General features: G+C 35.6%; 1 protein-coding gene across 4 annotated transcripts in view; it reads right to left on the bottom strand.

The window, feature by feature from the left end:
• Positions 1-16,051, bottom strand: part of LOC129002462 (sodium/calcium exchanger 2-like) — a 41,903-nt gene extending 25,852 nt beyond the window's left edge. For all 4 annotated transcript variants that reach the window (XM_054430288.1, XM_054430289.1, XM_054430290.1 and 1 more), the window contains exon 1: positions 15,938-16,051. The gene's annotated coding sequence lies outside the window, so the exon portion shown is untranslated. The remainder of the gene's footprint in view (positions 1-15,937) is intronic.
• Positions 16,052-18,756: the final 2,705 nt, after the last annotated feature.

Genomic DNA, 18,756 nt, shown 5'->3' with positions numbered 1-18,756 from the left:
AAATAAGAAATTGAGTGGGTGAAATTTCAAAAAATAAAAACAGATAGAGTAATGTTTATTGATATTTAACTTCCATTATATAAACATGAAGACTCCCTATAAGGTGGAGGTATGTGACACCTGTATAGACTGACCTACTTGTTGAGGACATCAACTCCCATACCTCAAGGCAATCTTCTCCCATTGAACAAACCCAATTATTTAAAATCCAGACAGAGTGCTGAGGTCAATGTTATGACTTCATTAAAACAAAAAAGAGTATATTCTATCACTTAAGGGGTAAGGTGACTCTTTTCGATCTGAGCTCCAATGTTAAATAAGCGATGGTTGAAGAATTAAATTTGTTGTCATATTGCACTAATATTTAAATGAATTAAGTTACAAAACAAAAATACTTTTCATGCAAATATGATCTCTCAAAACGACTTCCAACTTGTTCTCAATTTTTGTAGTGCAAAGAAACAGATGTTTTAAGTGATTCAAAATACAGGGTTAATAAAAAGTCTGGAGACCCCCTGTCAGTTTTCGGCCCATACTAGAAAAACAAAACTATACACCTTTATGGTATGTTATGAAATACTTTTTGGGCATAACCGCCACTTTGTGTACATCCCCAAAATGGGGGATTTTGGTGGAAACTCAAAAATTTCAAACGGCAAGACCCATTGAGTGACCCCTCATTTTGAAGGTCCTAATAAAAGAAAACTAACAACCCAAACTAGGGATTTAAAAGATTTCTAAAGATTTCAATTGACTGCCATATTTTACTGGGTTAAGATGGAGAACTCTAGTTTCCGTTGTTAGTTTTCTTTTATCACGACCTTCAACATGAGGGGTCACTCGATGGGGCTTAACATTTGAAATTTTTGAGATTCCCCAAAATCCCTCCCCCCAATTTTGGGGATGTACACGAAGTGGCGGTTATGCCCAAAAAGTACTTCATAACATGCCATAAAGGTGTGCAGAGTTTAGTTTTTCTAGTGTGGGCCGTTAAAAATTTGACAGGGACAGGGGGTCTCCAAATAACGCCCTTCTGTGGTCCCCGCGGTGTGCTACTATCACAGTGTGAAGCACTATTGACTTGTATAAGTATTAGTGTATAGTCATTTCCAGCAGTGGCGTGATTCAGAAGGCGGTATTCACAGTGCATTAGTAAAGGTCAAGCTTGCGTGTCACAACTCACGTTCCAGCATGACTCGTGATAACTACATTTAAAAAATAAATTCCCTTTATAGGAGGAAAGATGAGTAAAAATTACACAATTAAAAAATAATAATTCATTAAGCATGATGAAGTTTTATATGGTAGCGTGCATGAAATGTTAATAAAAATGAAAATGATCATAACCTGCTGATACAATGGACCAATAAACGGCGATTAGTGAAGGAAACAACACAATAGACTTTACACAAGTCAAAGTGATGAAGAGCGAGAAGTAGTCATTACGAAGGCTAACTAACCTATAATTGCGGTTTCATACCTCCAGGTTTTAATCAACATTGCGGAGGGATGTAATTATTTTCCGCATCATATACTATTTTCTACCGACTTACAAATCAACAGGTGAAAGTATGTGGCTGTTTTCACTCTGTTAGGTTGGTATAACTATATCCGCTACGAGTCCAATAAACAGCTGAAGCGACATCAACCACTGCAGGAACAGGAAACACGCTTGCCACCCAAGCCAAGCGTAATTGCCGGGAAAATTCGGTGAACGCGTGTGAGGTCCGTGAACATGAACAGTTTACTGGGACATGGCTCATGGCTCTCTTGATTCGAATAGGAATGCAGAAGCAATAAGAATAGTCTGCGATAAGTCGCTGACATTCGTGTGTTCGATTATACCACTGTATCCACTATCCAGGATTACTCTAGTGAGCGAGCGTGGCGAAACTTTAATAACATTCCGGGGCAACTCTAAACTAGCCAAACTAAGTCATAACATACAAATTCTCTAATTTTATTCATTTTCCACTGACCATGAAATGAACAGCCTACTCGGACAATGAACTACAGCTAGACACTCGCAGGTATTATACAATACAGTATTATACTCGGGCATTACAATGCCCTCAATGATGCTACGCCGTTATGTCATCAACGCAGTGCATGGCTCAGCGTCGCGTTTGTAGGTCTTTGGTTCACCGCCTTCCTTTTCCGGCGGTCTTTGGTCTGTTCCATGAATGCTGATGAGTTTACACGGCCTTGGTAACTGCATTTGGAAACCTAGCGGCTGTGATCGATAAGAACAGTGAAAGAGAGTGGAATGTTAACTAGCCTAATGAATTTAATGCTATGATACGAACATAGCCGAACAGAAAATGTGAATGAAAACTGTGCAGGTTTTGTAACTTATTTTGCAACGCAAATTAGGCCATCCCAAATACGATTTTATATTGGGTACTATAGACTGGATTACGGCTTAATAACTCTTAAACATAAACTACATCATAATCAAATAGCAGAATAACCTTCTATAATACATAGCTTGAAAAATATTTTTTATTCGCTTATGATCAACATAAATCGTAGGATAATTAATACTGCTATCCCATTAAGTTCGTTATTTTTGTTCTTATTACCCAGCCATATATCGAGATAAAATACTTAAAAAGAGAGTCGAAGCTACAGGTATAATAAACTAGCCATGTTAAATTGTCATGTCTCTTGATGTGCTCACTAGCGTACTATTAAGTTTTAAACATTCTGTAAGAACATCGTTAGAAAAAATGAACTAAAAGTAGAGGACATCATTAGATCAGTCTTATACACCTCTTCCAACAGTTGGAAAAATGTACTCTAGTTAAAGACTCCAAGAGTTCAGTATTATAATTCTTCGTCCATTGCTAGCTGACAGGTTTCAAGAGGTACCTAAACAAACATTATTGTCATCTCAGTAAAATATTCAAACCTATTTTGAATCGCACAGAAACAACGTAGCGGGGAACGTAGATCCTTCAGTAGATTTCTTTTGTCGTTCCTGTTCCAATTTAGTCGGTAAATGGGTTGTTTTGTACACAGGTGTTGCGGCAATGTTCACTACACCGAAACGGAGGAATTTGTGCCCCCCCCTTCCCGCCCTTCCCCCCCCCCAATACAACCTCTGCCCATCTAGCCACTAGCCAGAGGTCAATGAAATCTGGAGGGTCAGTGTGGTCATGAAGGCATGTTCAGAGTTTGTTTTGAATCCTGCCACAAACCTTCAATGGCTCACTAATCTTACATTGGTGTCCTTTAATAGATAAATGCATTAGTATTTTACACATAAATTTAATACCAAGGTGTGTAATTAATTAGTGTATTAATTATTTAGGGGTTAGGGATATCTATAAACATTTAATAACATCGCAGACAAGGGAATAACTGAACTGGTTATCCTTTATCCGTGGTAACATCATGGAATACGTAGCGTAAATAAAGTTTTAGAGGTATGATTTTGTGGCAAAATATAACTTTTGTTAAAACAGCTATTTTCTAACGTGTGCTCTAAATACATTAATATAGTAAATATTAGTTTTACAGTATTTACGGTTTGACTTTTTACTACCAAACAATCCGTAACACAATTTTGTAACATGCATATATAGGGCTAAGTGTGGATTTAAAAGAATCGTAACCTTTTTGCTAAAGAATTTAATGAAAATTAAGAAATCTAGTGACAGAATTGCAAATAATGTAATTTTGTCATCGTTGGAAAAATGTTGATATTTTGTCATTCTTTGCCTCGTTTGCAAACTAGAGGAAATATAATGTACAAAGTTGAAAGAATTTATTTTGCATCCAACTGCGTGTCTTGGCTAGTTGTCAATTTGTACAAGTCAACTAGTCAAACAGGAACGTGAATTCTGCTGATGAAGTTATCAATTTATCAACGCATCTTGTTATCTTATCTCAGATGTTAAACAGTCTGCCATCGTTAGTTTGACCCTATTGACCCATCGACAAGGGTCCTCTTGACATAAACATGTCCAATGATTAATCACATATCGGGCTTAGCTATCTGTAAAAATCTAGAATCGATCAATAATTCTTATTCATTATGTATTCCAATAGATATTTGACGAATGATTTCTTACATTTTAAACAGATTTCAAAAAATTTGAAAATTTTCATTCACAAGGTCGAGTAGGGACAAAATACTGCAGGCAAAGTATTGCTTAAGTATACAAATTAGTTAAAACATTTTAAGGGGGGTTAATGAAATATCGCGCTCAAAGGAATCACGAAAACATATTATTAAATGTTCAACTTTCTACTACAAAAATTAAATCGTCAATAATTAATTAAGTTAAATTTCCATTCCAAATTTTATGTGATACCAAACCTTATTGAATTGATTATGCAGTTAAGTGGTTGGCTCTGGGTATTAATTTCCGAGACAATACTTAAATTTAATAATAGCGTTTAACACTACATTATGGATATCGAAGCTGAATGCTAAATATTGCGAATTCCAAAAGATATTTTTTTGATCAGATACTTGCGATCTACTGTATCCTATACTCTTATATGAGTAATTTTATTGCTTGTATGCTTGCCTGCTTGCACAAAGATCTCGTAAACGGCATCGACGATTTCCTTCAAATGTTGTAAATAATTTATTTCTGGCCTAAAACATGTTTAATGCAGTTAAAACTGCCAACAAAAATAGAAATAAGTAAAAGGGATCATCTCATAACTCCAAGTTTTCATAAGTACAAGTGATCAACTCCAAAGTTTCATAAGACCAAGTGATCATAACGCCAAGTTATATTTAAACCAAAGTTTCACAACACCAAGTAATCGAAAACCCAATGAAAATACAACCATTAAATTAAACCAAGTTCTCACAAAACCAAGTAAACATATCTCCAAGTACTCATAAGACCAAGTGATCATAACTCTAAAGTTTCATAAGTCCAAGTAAAAACTAAACCAAAGTTTCATATCTCCAAGTGGAATGTGTAGTAAAACATGAAAGTGAAAGTCAAATCAACCTTATGGGTTGCCGTAACGAGTATGTAGGAAACAAAATAAGAAGGGAAAAGTAAAATTTAGACTTGTAACATGTGTTTATAAAAAGCCATCCAGTCACTAGCAAATTACAAAATACAGTAAAAAGAGACAACCATCAGCTGTTACTGTTGAGCAAAGATTACGCTGAAGATTATTAGGGGCACAATGTAAATAAACTATACCGAGACATGCCTCGGCCCCCAGGTAATTTAGACTGAATTAACACTGCAGGTCAGTTGAGCCGGTTGTATCGTACGTCGATGCTATTTTTAGTAGTGAGTAAACCAACTGGTTTCACTGCACATGGCGTTCTCCGTCCAGCTGTGACCGCATACCGAGGAAACTACGTGTTATGGTCACATACAAATACATTGTAGAAGAATAAACAAACACTATTCATCTAAATAATTTTCAACATTAAAAAGTATGAATATAAGTTAAAAAAAAACTGTCAAAGCAGACTCAAATTAATGCCAGAACAGAACACATATTTACGTTAAAGTGTGAGAGTGTAATTAATTTTACGTGTTTCATCAAGCACCGTTCAAACTTTCGGTAGAAACCTTTTTGCTGACCAAGTCCTTTTTAGCACTTTGGGCCAACGCAAGAATAGTTATTCTACGTTTCCGTTTGATAAATGTACTGTATTTGAACACAAACACATTTTTTTTAAACGACAGTCCTAATCAGACCTATTACGACCAATTCCGGCAATTTGGTTTCTTTTAAAGAATTTCTAAAGGACTTAATTTCGTTAAAATTCTGCGCAGTGTAACATTTTAACAAATTTAGCGATATCTCATGAATGAGTCGCTTGAAGTGAGGTGATCTCAGATTTGTACGTAGGCAGACTCCTACATCGGGCCTACGTATGGCGGTTCGCCTACGTACAGCGAGATGGATATTAATGGCAGTCAAGTGTCTCTAGATGAATACCAAGTCGAGTGAACCTGTTGTCGCTGATTCTTCAGTAACCACTTCATTGTTAGGGCCAAACATACACTGTCTTTTTAACAGATTTCTTGATTAGGTAGCGTTTTACGTTAAGTCGCTACTATTAGTTTAGAGACAGTAAGATGATGAAGATATTTTTTCGACGCTAATACATGCGGGTGTGTGTTTTGAGCGAAGATAAGTGAACGTTGGGTGTTAATGGATTGGTGGCTTACAGTGTTATCATTATAACATCGCTAACCATGCGATATAAAGTAAGAGTAATTTTTACTAAATCGTGTTCACTTTTAATATGTTTCATAAATCGATGTTTTGCTGTTCATTAACCTAATGGCAGTTGAATTGTAAACTTTTGCCACAAAGCTTTACCATTGTTTCTACCATCACGGTGATATGCCTTTTATTAAGTTTTGGCTTTTCAGTGTCCATTCCAGGCCTCAAATGTGACCAGAATAATTGTAAACTTTTGCCACAAACCTTTACCATTGCTTCCACCTTCATGGTACGGTGAAAGCACGCCCAGAGATAGTAAAGATTTCTCCACAATGTATCTCGGGTGTGACCGTGAGTCGGACACGAACCAGTCGTTACTGCGGATGACGTCAGACAGAACAGCACAGTGATAGAACATGTGCGCGAACCGAATAACAGAATCTGGGGGAGAAATTTGTAAACGAGACTAATCGTAACTTGGAGTACGTCGTCAATAAAATGACAACCATGGTGGTTTTTGGTGTCCACATCAATTCACCATTATTATGGAAGAATCTAAAAACGCGTGTGGGAAAATCTGTCCCAACCTCAACCTAATATTTGTGGATATTATGGGAAATGGGAATAAAGCCCAGTCCTCTCATGAAGTCCGTGGTGCTAAACATTAGGTTAGCAACACACACCAAGAAAATAGTAAAATTGTCCTGTGAGCATAATTTTAAAATATCATCATGTAAAAACATGCCAGGTGTGATCTATTGTAGGTTTGTTTGATTGCCAATAAATGATGTAGTTGTGTGCAGTTTAAGTAGATGAATCATTACGAAGATAACCCGGGCATTGTATTGATAAACGGATTACTCTATTGCAAAATCAAACTTCAAATCAACTTTAGCTATTCAACTTAAATTGATAACTACAGTTCTTGTAAGCTAAACTAACTATTTACTGTTAAAAGAACTATTGACTGTCACATTTCGTTTAAGGAAGACAAAGTTTATTCTGTTAAGAAATTAAGACCCCTTACTACGTTAAGATAGTAGAGATACATGCAGTAAAAATTGCAACTTGGCCTGATGAATTGTGATAAATCCATACTCAAGTAGAAGTAGTAGTTTGACACATTTTAAATATATTCATGCAGACTTCTATGAAAATATAAATTTTAAAATAAAAAATACCTCAAACCCAGGTTGATATTTATTATACCCAGCATATTGTATTCGATTGCATACACCACGTGAAATGTCTACATTTTCAAGATAAACAATGTTCATAAACTGCTTATTCATGCGGGATAAACTAAATGTATTCACCAATGTATTCAGCGGCCCTTGTAAGGTACAACTTGATAAGCTTCAGGTGAAGGGTGACCATATACGTGTTGGCTGGCATTGCATACACTGCACACTACACTAGGCCGTGGCAGTCATATTGGAGGAGTTGTTTGGAATTGGATATATAAGATTTTTGTATGAGTAATTGGATAAAATCCCAATTCGGATTTGTATACAAAATGCTATGGTAATTTATTATTTTTTTAGATTAATAGTTGCAAATAGATGAATAACTAACACACAACAGTTAAAACTGTCGATAAAATCACAACCAAATGAAGAGGAAGGGGTCTACCTAAAGATAAAAAATGTCTCGCCGCAGCAAACATGCCGACTAAGCTAATTTCCATATGTCCGAATTGATTTTCAATTAAATTTAAATAATGTTAGGTTTAACGAGTGGTACCTAGGTTTGCTGCTACATGGAAACTAGTAAAGTGTGTTTTTAAGCAAAATATTAATAAGATAAATGCATTTGGCAAGTTTGATGAAAATATATCCATAAGCAAGCAAATTACAAAATTTTACAATAGTCTCCATAAGAATAACATGGGAATTTTGAATTTACAATTTTTTGAACTTTCTCCGTTACCAATAACCGTACAAAAAACTCTTTGATATACTAGATTATTTGATGTTTTTTATCTCTTTAAAAAAGTTTAGAGAGAAATTGGGAAATTTTGTGCTTTAAGGGTCAAAAAAGGGAAATACAAATTTTATCCCATAAACCCCCCCGAAAAATCCTGTTCCCATGGTCCGATCATGATGGTTCGCGAACTCATATTTATACCGCATTACACCTTTAAGCCAAATTTCATCAAAATCGGACAAAAATTACTCAAGTTTTCGTGTTCACGGACTTTTTCATCATGGGTGATTTTATTAAAGTCAAATACCATTCACTCACTGTATCTAAAAAACTACAAGTCATAAAAAGTCAGGAATTGGAATGGAGGTTCCTATAAACCTGTAGGTGAGCAACAAGAAGCATTTTCAATAAATTCCATCAGGGCTCTGCCTCAGTGGCTTTTAAAGTTACCATATTATCCTTTAGGAGAACAGATTTGTTTACATTTACTTTTGAATCTGCACTATTAATTAAGGGAACAGTTTGTTATATTTTATTACTCGAAATGGAAATATTTACATTATTTTTGTGACTTGAAAAGTGTTTTACTGCATAACACATTTTAAATATTTAAATTAATTAAAAAACCAAGAAGTGTAGGGCCTACTCAGGTTGAACATTTCACTTTTTAATTGAGCGAAGCCACGACGAGTTTGCTAGTATTTCCATAGAAACCATTAATTTTATTCATTCGTAAATTCAAAAAATCAATGCAAGACAACATTTTTAGTTATGTCAAAATTATGATGAGGAAGAGTATGACGTCTACAGGTTGCTGAGCCACCGGGGCTTTGAAACACGACCGACCAAGAGTATGTGAAGAGCTGGAACTCGAAGAGAAGCGGCGCAAAATGCCGCAGTCAACATGAACTGGACTGGAGGAGACTCAAGAAAGTCGAGTGTCTTGACTCTATTCCAGAGGGTACTACAGTAAGTAGATCAGTGAAAACTTGCCATGATTCGTCTATTCTTGTCACTAATGCTTTATATGACCTAGCTTCTGATAATGATCACTATAGGAAACAACCAAATAGGGACTTCTGAGGAAATGGAAGTTTATAAATCTACACAGAAACCTGGTGTGTATTGCTTTAGTAAGGCAAGAAGGATCCTCATTGTTAAAAGGATTGCTCAGAGTAAAGTGCTAAAGATCTGCTATAGGAAAATGATTGAAGAACATGATGGAATATGGGAGATGAATGCTGATAGGATGAGGAGCTGGACTATCTGGGAAACCTCAAGAGGAAGAAATCGAAAAGTTCTGCAGCGACACTGTGAGCCAATTGAAGACAATTTGTGAGAGAAAAGAAGACGAAACAACAATAGTTAGAACGAACTTGTTAGTATTAAGTATGCTATTTATCTAAGTTAGTATTAAGCATATTTTGTACTAGTTTTAGTATTTTATGTATCTTTTAATAAAGTATCCGTGCGCTTTCCTACTTCAGCGTATACGGAGCGTCCCCTGGGTGGCGGATAGGGGGAAGGTCGGTGGATCTGCTTGTCAGATCTCCCGGCTAGGTCCGATGGACCCGCTGACCAGAAGTAGGTCCTCCATTCATATTGGGGGTTGTGGGGTGGGAACCATCCTCCCATGTAAAAAATTCTTTTAAGCATGTTGTGTATCTAAGGTTAAGTATGTCATATAAAAAGGTCATATGTATCTAGTTGTGTTATTTGTACATAGTGTTAAGTATGGATCTAGATATAGATATTATTCGCAACCCGTGCCACCACAATAATAGCTACAATAGGGAAATTCGCTAGTAAAATAAACACAAACAAATTGGGACGATGTCGCTTCTAGTAGAAGTTTTTAAATTAAGGATTCAGACAGTGTGAAAAAGTGAGTGCGAGCGTCTATTTATGCAGCGGTAGCAGAGCTGCGGGAGTTTAGTCTACTTGCAGTTGCAGCGTCATATAGTGAAAGGTGATCAATATGAGTTTACTCGTGATGACTTTATGACTGGCTTCTACACAGGCCGCTTTCCTACATCAATCCGAGATATCACTGGCGAAAGTTAAACACTCACAACGAGCAACAGGTGAGCTTGGCCAGTCCATTAGTGAATCACGCCAATGTTCATTCTCTGTCAATTAAGTCAATTGAATTGTTTGTAAGAGATTCTTCTGTTAATTGAATCACTTTAATTCGTACCGCTATATGATTTCTATTTACGATTTCTCTTATCAAAGAATACATAGGCAGTAGTTATTGTAAACAAAAGTGGAACAATAACAATAGCTTAGTTTGTGATGAGTAAAAAATTATTAGTTTTCTTAGTAAAGAAGAATTTACTTTACCATCTAAAAAATAAAAAATATATAAAAAAACGGTTTTAAGCCTACTCTATGTTTTGTTCGGTAAAATTATATCGCAACGCAGAAAAATACTCGTCGTAAAGACGGATACATCCTGTTTAATTAGTGATGTTACATGAGCTAATCTATACTTATTTAATTAAGTATAACTACTCGAAAACTATTCAGATGTTTATTGATACGAACATGATCACGACATCTTGTATTCCCACCTTCAGAACAAAAAATAAACTTATAAAACAGAAATTTTTAAACAAAATGATCGCGCAAAACTCACGTCATGACACGGTAAGTACATGTAATCACCGGATTTATTTCTGAAAAGGTAATTGTTAACGTTGTACATTAAGTTAGATGCATTTGCGATAACACCTCATATTCAACAGCAATTACTGTAGGCATTTACTAACATGAACTCTTGTTTACACCAACTACGGGGTATTGTACAAGACACCGTTTAGAAAACATATTTATACATATTATTTATTAGGCTGTCATAATAAAATATGTATTGCTTTTAATAGGTAAATTTGGTCCTTATTTACTTTAGAAAAATCTTAAAATTTATTTTGAAATATGAACAGCATTGTTTTGAGTTATATTCGTTCAACATTTCGGCCTGTAACTACCCAAAATGTAGTTCATTTAGTCGAAACAACTAACCCATTTTTGGCGCACAGTAGGAAGGAAAAAGCAAAAACATTAAAAATACCCCCGCCGCAGCAAACCTGCAGACTTAGCGAATTTCCATTTGCCTGATTGGATTTAAACTAAAATGTCTCCTTAAAAATATCACATTTATTCCCTATTAAAACAGAATTAGTTTAACGAGTACTTAGGTTTGCTGTAACAGGGAGGGTAAAAAAGTATTTTTTATGTAAAATATTAAAAGGTACTGTGGTTTAGTAAGAAATTAAGGTATTTTCCAAATTTGATCAAAATATGTTCACAAACAAGCAAACTACAACAGTTGACTTATTCTCCATAAGAATAACATGGGAAATTTAAAATAACACGTTTTTTGAATTTTCTCCGTAACAGTTAGGCGCATAATAACGCTTCAATATACTAAATTATTTGTATTTTTAAGCTCTACAAAATGGTTTAAAAAGAAATTGTAAAATTTTGTGTTTTTAGGGTCAAAAATGGGAAAAACCTATTTTTACCCCATAAAACCCCCCATAAACCCCCGTTCCCATAGTCCGATCGTGCTGGTTCGCGAACTCATTCAAGTTTATCCCACCTTACACCTTCAAACCAAATTTTATCAAAATCGGACAAAAATTACTCAAGTTATCGTGCGGATGGACACATATATATATATATATATATATATATATATCTCTATATATAGATATATAAAAATTTGAACGAATGGTGTTTTTGGCCTCTGGGGACATCAAAATGAAAAAGTAAATCGGTCCCGGGCTTAGGTCTTACCATGAGACCTACGGTAATAGCTACTTCCCTATAGGGAAATTCGCTAAAACCTGATCGCAAGTACAGCTTGACAGCCTTAATTATTCGAGATTCCACTTCTCTATTTTATTTCTTTGGCGTCTGCTTTGAAAGAGCTCGTCCAAGAGGACACTACAAAACAACCCACAACCCGTGTCTTGGGGGTTGAGAGCCTAGCTTATCTGTTCGTGAGGTTACAATCCAATTTTGGATTTAATTTATACTGTATTCCATTTCAGAGGTCAAGATTACGTATTAGTCAAGGGGTTGAGTTCATGGTCAAGAAGCCCTTTAGAAAATTCATGACTTTGCATTCATTTGTAAAGTTTGTTAATGGTATTAATATTCTTATTAGACTACATTGTAGTCTAATAAGAATATTAATACCTCTGAAATCGTAAACAAAGACACATGAAATTCTGCACTCGTCACTTGTCAATAGTTTAGCATCGCAGAAACAAAATATCCATAGATTTGTTTCTTGATACGAAAGTAGATCTGTTGCGGTCCATACAGCTCTCTTGTAACATGATCTTCCGTTGACTACAAGTGGTTTCTCTCATCTCAAATCCATCATTCTTTGACAGATTTGGTGGCTTTGGGTCTTCTCTTGTTAACATAATCCGGTTCTTACACTACGGATGCTGTGATAGTGCAGTACATGACTAACCGTTTTATCAAGTTAGATAAGTTCATAGATTGGTATACATGAACTTATCTAACTAATTGTGGTTTCTTTCAATATCAAACTAGTATGATTAAGATGACTTCGTATTTATACAACTAATCGTGATAGGAAATCATGAAAAAAATAATTGTAAAATTAAAATACAGTATTAGGAAAAAACCTACGTTAAACACAAAGATTTACGTTTCCCATTTGCAGTGCTTATGCCGTCGCTCATAGGTTCCCCAATATCCAGTCTCTATTGAGATTTTACATGTGGTAGATTGAAGGTTTGTGGTTTGGCGATACGAGCTGCGGCTGGAGGTTATTATGGCAATGACTTTCAATATTTTTGGAACGGCTTGATAGTGATATATGTACTGTAGTTGTGTTAATTGTTCATAGTTTCATACAATTTAATCTACAAACTTATACCACGTAACCACTGATAAAATAAAGTGCATGCTTGAAATCGTAATCTTTGTACGAAACGTGTACATTTTGAAATTAACCAATTCGTCAAGTTCGTCAATTCGTCTAGTTAATGTCGAGTCTAGTTTGACGGATAACAACTATTAAAGTAACATGCGGTGCAGTCATTGACAGTCATATAATAGTAATACCCGCACGTAAAGCACACATTGTACGATTTGCTCTAAACGCACGACGACATGAGCGCAACCAATTTAAATGGGGACGAGACACGAATCAACAGAAGCTTCAGATATACAATAAGATAATTCTACTTGCAGTCTACAAAGTCAATGGTCTCGAGTCCAGTAGGTACCCTAGTTTTCTTGGTCATGTCAACGCACGTAGACGCAGTGCCAGTTATGTTATGGGTGATTTCAAGACCATTGTCTTCCGTCTTCTATTCCACTGTTCCGTGGTCTAGATCCGCTGTTCCTCGTCCGCAACCGTGTCCAATGAACCGTTGCCACCGCAACGCAACTGTTTTTGTCAGGTTACGTGATTTTCCCACAGTTCCCCCAAAAAATCTGATTTGTTGACAAATTAAATATGTGTCACATACAAAACCAACTCTGTGAATATTCCCAAAACGTTGTGTTGATTTCATGCGTTCATGAGTTTAAAAATGAGATTATACGACGATGAGAGTATCACCCTGGCACTTCAAGGGTGATGAGACTGGGACGGTGGCGTCGTCCTGTAAATCCAGCTGAACAGAACCCTGACTCTGACTAGGAGATCACGAATTGTGGATATTTATAGACATGCACTGTGGATGTGGTACTCCCTGGTGTGAATTAACATCCGCACTAGTGAGTACTACGACTATCCGCAGCACTATCCTGATAACTAGACCAATTCGACAATTACAAGGGAAAATGTGGTTCAGATTTCACTATAAACTATAGGTCCCTTAGTTGATATTGGCTGTATGGGGAATGGGCTATTAATTAACAGCTGTGTCTCAGGAATATGTCAGCCTTAGCACAGAAAACATACTACTATGTTTTCTGTGGCCTTAGTCACTAACGAGACTAAAAGATCGTGTCTTTCGTACTACACTCATATCCATTCATACTTGGCTTATACCTACTTTCGCATGGTCGCCATTTCAAAGTAAGGTATTAAAGTGATGTCCCAGTGAATGATGAGTGTTGAATGAATGAATGGGACGACATCTTATTGTTACTGGCTAAGTTAAACTGGTTATTTTGCCTGGGCCAATTATTAGGAGCTCAAAACGACAGGTGAGTGCCGTACCATCAAAATCTATGGTATTTTCTCAGGATCAAACCGGCAACTTCATGATTTGTTTGTGCGCCATAACCACTCAGCTACCGATTATGTATTTTAAAATTCCTTTGTATTTATACGGTGTTCTATTTTCTTACTACATTTTATTTAATTTATGAACTGTCCAACGACCAAATTATTAATTTATTACAAAATGCCATGATATTACCAACGCCAGGTTTTATTATTGTGCAAGTACGCATAGGTACTTCATTACTGTCCTACTGAGTACTGAAGGTGTAAAAGTAAAAGTCAAACTTCTACTTTCTACACATTCTTGATGTTCATGTCGTGATGAAGGTCAACTGAGGTCAAGTTCAAGGATCATGATTGGACCAGCGTTCACATAATTGGATACCTTTTTTTATCGTCTATCAGATTCAAATCCAGTTACGATCCACCAACCATCTATAGCTTGCTTAACTAATAATTACAAAATAAAAATCAATTTAGCTCTTACTGTGTGTTATCATTACGTGGGGTCTCTCTAATTACTCCATTTCATTTTGTAATAGTTAAGGGTAAAGTTTAGCATACAAAATCACACCAACTAAAGAGATAGCTTTATTGCAAAAGTTTAATAAAATTAAAATAGTATTTATTTATATACGTATTCATCGACGTTTCAACGCCATTTATTCATGTATTCACATCAAAGGTATAGAGAGTCGGGAGTAATCAAACACGTGTTTTCAACCAAATTGAAATAATTTCTCATCATTGAAAGATCGGATACGTTTGTTAAAAAATTAAATTCATTAACTGGTGGTTTAATGAATTGTACAGTTGATATAGTAGTAAATGTATATTATTTTAATCTATGATAAAGTACATTAATGTTGGAATACACAGGAGTTAAAAGAAGTAGCTTAAAAGGTTCATTTTACATTTGTATTCATCGGGTTTGCTGGTTGCACTACGTTAAGTTCCTATGTAATAGTTTAGTAAGACTTTGACAAAACTACGGAAACTTTGAACAAAATGTTTGTCAACGCAGTAGTTAAAACAAACTTTTTCACAGATTTATCCTTTAGAAATCTACACACAATATTTAAAGGCTAGGCCTAGCCCTTTTTGAAGCAATAATTTTGAATTTTCCTATGCCTACAAATATCCTATTTGTATGCCTAGGCTATATTTTTGAAAATTCGAACTCTTGAGGCAAAACACATTTAATAAAGCAGCCCATCAATAAACGAAGTTTCAGCTAGAAAATGAATAAAAATTTATATTGTTTCTACGATTAAGAGATTTTGAGATTTGAGTATGAACATATCCAGGTGTATTACTCATTATGACAAAACTAAAAGTAATATATGACACCTACTTATGATAAGGTGTAGTATCCTAATTATACACATGATACACCATGACAGATAACCTCTAAACTATCGGTAGTTAAACGATCAAAATACAAATTAAATCTCACGGGGAAATTTAATACCTAATGAACCTAATTCAATACCTAAGATTGTATTTTGCGTGGATGGATGAACGTCTGTCAATAAAACCTTCTTTTCGTAGTTACAAAAACCTTTCACACTAAACAAACATAATTCGGGCACTCCAAATAAGGAAGATAAACAAGAGGCGACTTACCAAGTGTGGACGCCACAGGTTGAAGAGTAAACACAAACGTAAACAAACACCAATCAAGATGGCAGCGCACTCACAACAATGCTCGTGTTCGTACCGCGGCGCGTCGGCTTGTCTATGGAATCGGATCATGAAATAGAGAAGGGGTGGGTGCAGTAACAGTAGGGGGGAGGGGAGTCTCCCTCTCCCTCTAGTACAATCCCCCACTTGTATGAGTCATCGCTCTATCTCCAGACGTTGGCGATTTTCTTCCAAGAAGACAACTGTTAACATTTTACACGCACCTTGTCATTTTCAGCTGGAAATTGTTAGTTGGCTCTTTATTATTTCAAATTATGATTCTATGTCTTGCTCGATACTCTCCCACGGGGTTGGGGGGGGGGGGGGTGAACCGGTTTTCTTATCATCTTCTGGGTTTCTTTCGTGTTTTCAGGTTTCAATCTTCAATTTGACGAGTTTTGGATTGTAGTCGGGAGAGGAATCCATGAAAATTGGAGTTGTAGACGGCGGGCAGAGCTAACTTAAGAAATGTATAGTATTTTGTCATATATTGCACTATTGGCGAGCATGCACTTAGTAAACTTTAAATCAAAGAAAATGTTTTTGAAAAATGCAAAAAGTACAATCACAAAAACAAAACATTCAATCATTACAACTGTCTGACAGCAGAAAAAAATAAATAAACCAATCAGCTGATATTAAAGTACGAGCCCAATAAGTGCTAAAATTTTACAACAACGGTTCTTGCAACGATTTTATGGACTGGAGAGCTATGGTGTGGTGTTAACAAACACATCATTTCAGGTAGCCGTAGCATATATAAATAATCAGCAAATTCTATTGTTTCCTTGCTTATTTCTTCTATGGTCGTACTCTTGGGAGTACCTGAATTACGGAAGACTTAACCTCAAGTTCCTCGATCAGCCACATCCGAAGAAGTCTTTTTTAATAACTTTCAAGAGAAATAGTGAAATCATCCATTAATCATACAAATAATCATCAACTCTCTTTGAGTTAGCGACGCACACTCGGGAGTGTATTTTAAGCTAATAAATAATGCATGAATTATAACTGTATTAATTGAGTAACAAATTTAATAATTGAAACGTTTTCTACATTTTTTTTTAGTTTTGGCTTGATTGCAATTAAATTTTCAGTGCTCTAGGCTAAAATATAAAATAAAAAAATAACAAAACAAACTCGTCTTGTTAATTTATAAAAATCTGGTGATAGATTGATGAGGAGATTTGGAGAGTGAATCAGTCAGTCAGTGAAGGTGGTGTGTCGGTATTGTTGTTATTTTGTATTTGTTTAACCACATAAATTACCTTTAAATGCCCTCATGGAATCACGCTGAAACTTATTGGACGACAAGAATTTTAATTTATTGCACACCTGTGCAGGTCTTATACACACGCACAGCCAACAACCACCAACCACTAGATTATGTTTACGTGGCGGAGTCTCAAAAGGACATTACATTCGAAGACAATGATAAATGATAAATAGACCCACCTCCAGATGACCTTGACAACTTGACCCAAGGTAACAAGTTAAAGGGTCCCAGGAATGTTGATTCCCGCGTCTCGTCAGAGACGTTCGAGGTTATAAAACCCATTTTCGATTTCCTGCCCTTTTTCGGTCAGAAGTCATGCTATAATTACAAGCCCCGGGGTTTGGGTTTTAGGATTATCTTATCTACGATCCTACGACCTAGCATTTCTCAGAGAAACGCACTTAGATTAAATCATAATGTGTCTTTAGAAACACAATAGACCATTTCAGATGTACGTTACTTTTATAGAACAAAGCTATAAAATTACCTCCTTTTATTTTATAGCTAAAAGACATAAACCTTTGATTGCGGTTAGGATGTTTTTGAATAGTAGGGACGTTGGAGATACTTAAATTGAAGGGAAAGCAGGACAAACAAATGATGTAGTATGCAATAACGCACTTTCCTATTAATGGTTTAAATTTAAATATTCTCTTCGACAAAACGTATTCTGTAAATATTAGTAAGAAATCATGTTTTGTAACCATGGAAATTGACAGCTATTTATGTCAAAATTAACATTTTTCGCCACTGAGAAAACCTTAGTTAAGAGAATTTAAATTAAACATGTTAGGTCAAGATTTAAAACCAAAGGATTATTCCAAATCCTAAAGCGACCTAAAGAGTAGAACTGGGGTCATACTCTACAACACACTACTGTAAGGGATTGAATCAAAAAGGAAGAAGACTATGAGTACTTTCCACTCAAAAAACGAAAGGAAGGGAATTGTGTCTACTCTGAACCACGTCGTTGGTCTCGAGGATTACAAATCTCTTCTGGGATTGCAGGAGGGAGCACAAACCAAAAGATAAGTGCATGACAGTTTGATTCTATGATTAAATATTTTAAAATTAATTTTATAATTAAAAATTAATTATAAGTAAACCTTCATTCGATTTTGATTTTATATCTTTTTTATATTATCAGCAAGTTTGGTTGGTTAGGTTAGGTTATGACAGTTTAATTTTATAGTTAAATATTTTAAAATTAATTTTATAGTAAAAAAGTTAATTTTCTATCTAAAATATAAAAAAATTTAAAGATTTTCTTAAATCGACGTGGGAGGCTCTCCCTCACTCTTTCGCAGAAAAGGTTCTCATCAGTTTGCGGGTGGGGAAACTGAGATGCTAGGATAACAGCTATCGGTGTCCTACTATTTGCCACCAGTGTCGTTTGCCACCAGTGTCATTTGCCACCAGTAGGGTCAGTTCCTGGAATTCCCGCCGTGGCCGTTCCTATGAGTCATAACCATGAAGATGTACTTAT

The sequence above is a fragment of the Macrosteles quadrilineatus genome, unplaced genomic scaffold, assembly GCF_028750875.1.
Source record: "Macrosteles quadrilineatus isolate MER2022 unplaced genomic scaffold, UCM_ALF_1.0 Scaffold_9__3_contigs__length_116548681, whole genome shotgun sequence".
Taxonomy (NCBI): domain Eukaryota; kingdom Metazoa; phylum Arthropoda; class Insecta; order Hemiptera; family Cicadellidae; genus Macrosteles; species Macrosteles quadrilineatus.
The sequence above is the reverse complement of the archived record's forward strand: the minus strand, read 5'-3'. Positions and strand labels throughout refer to the sequence as shown.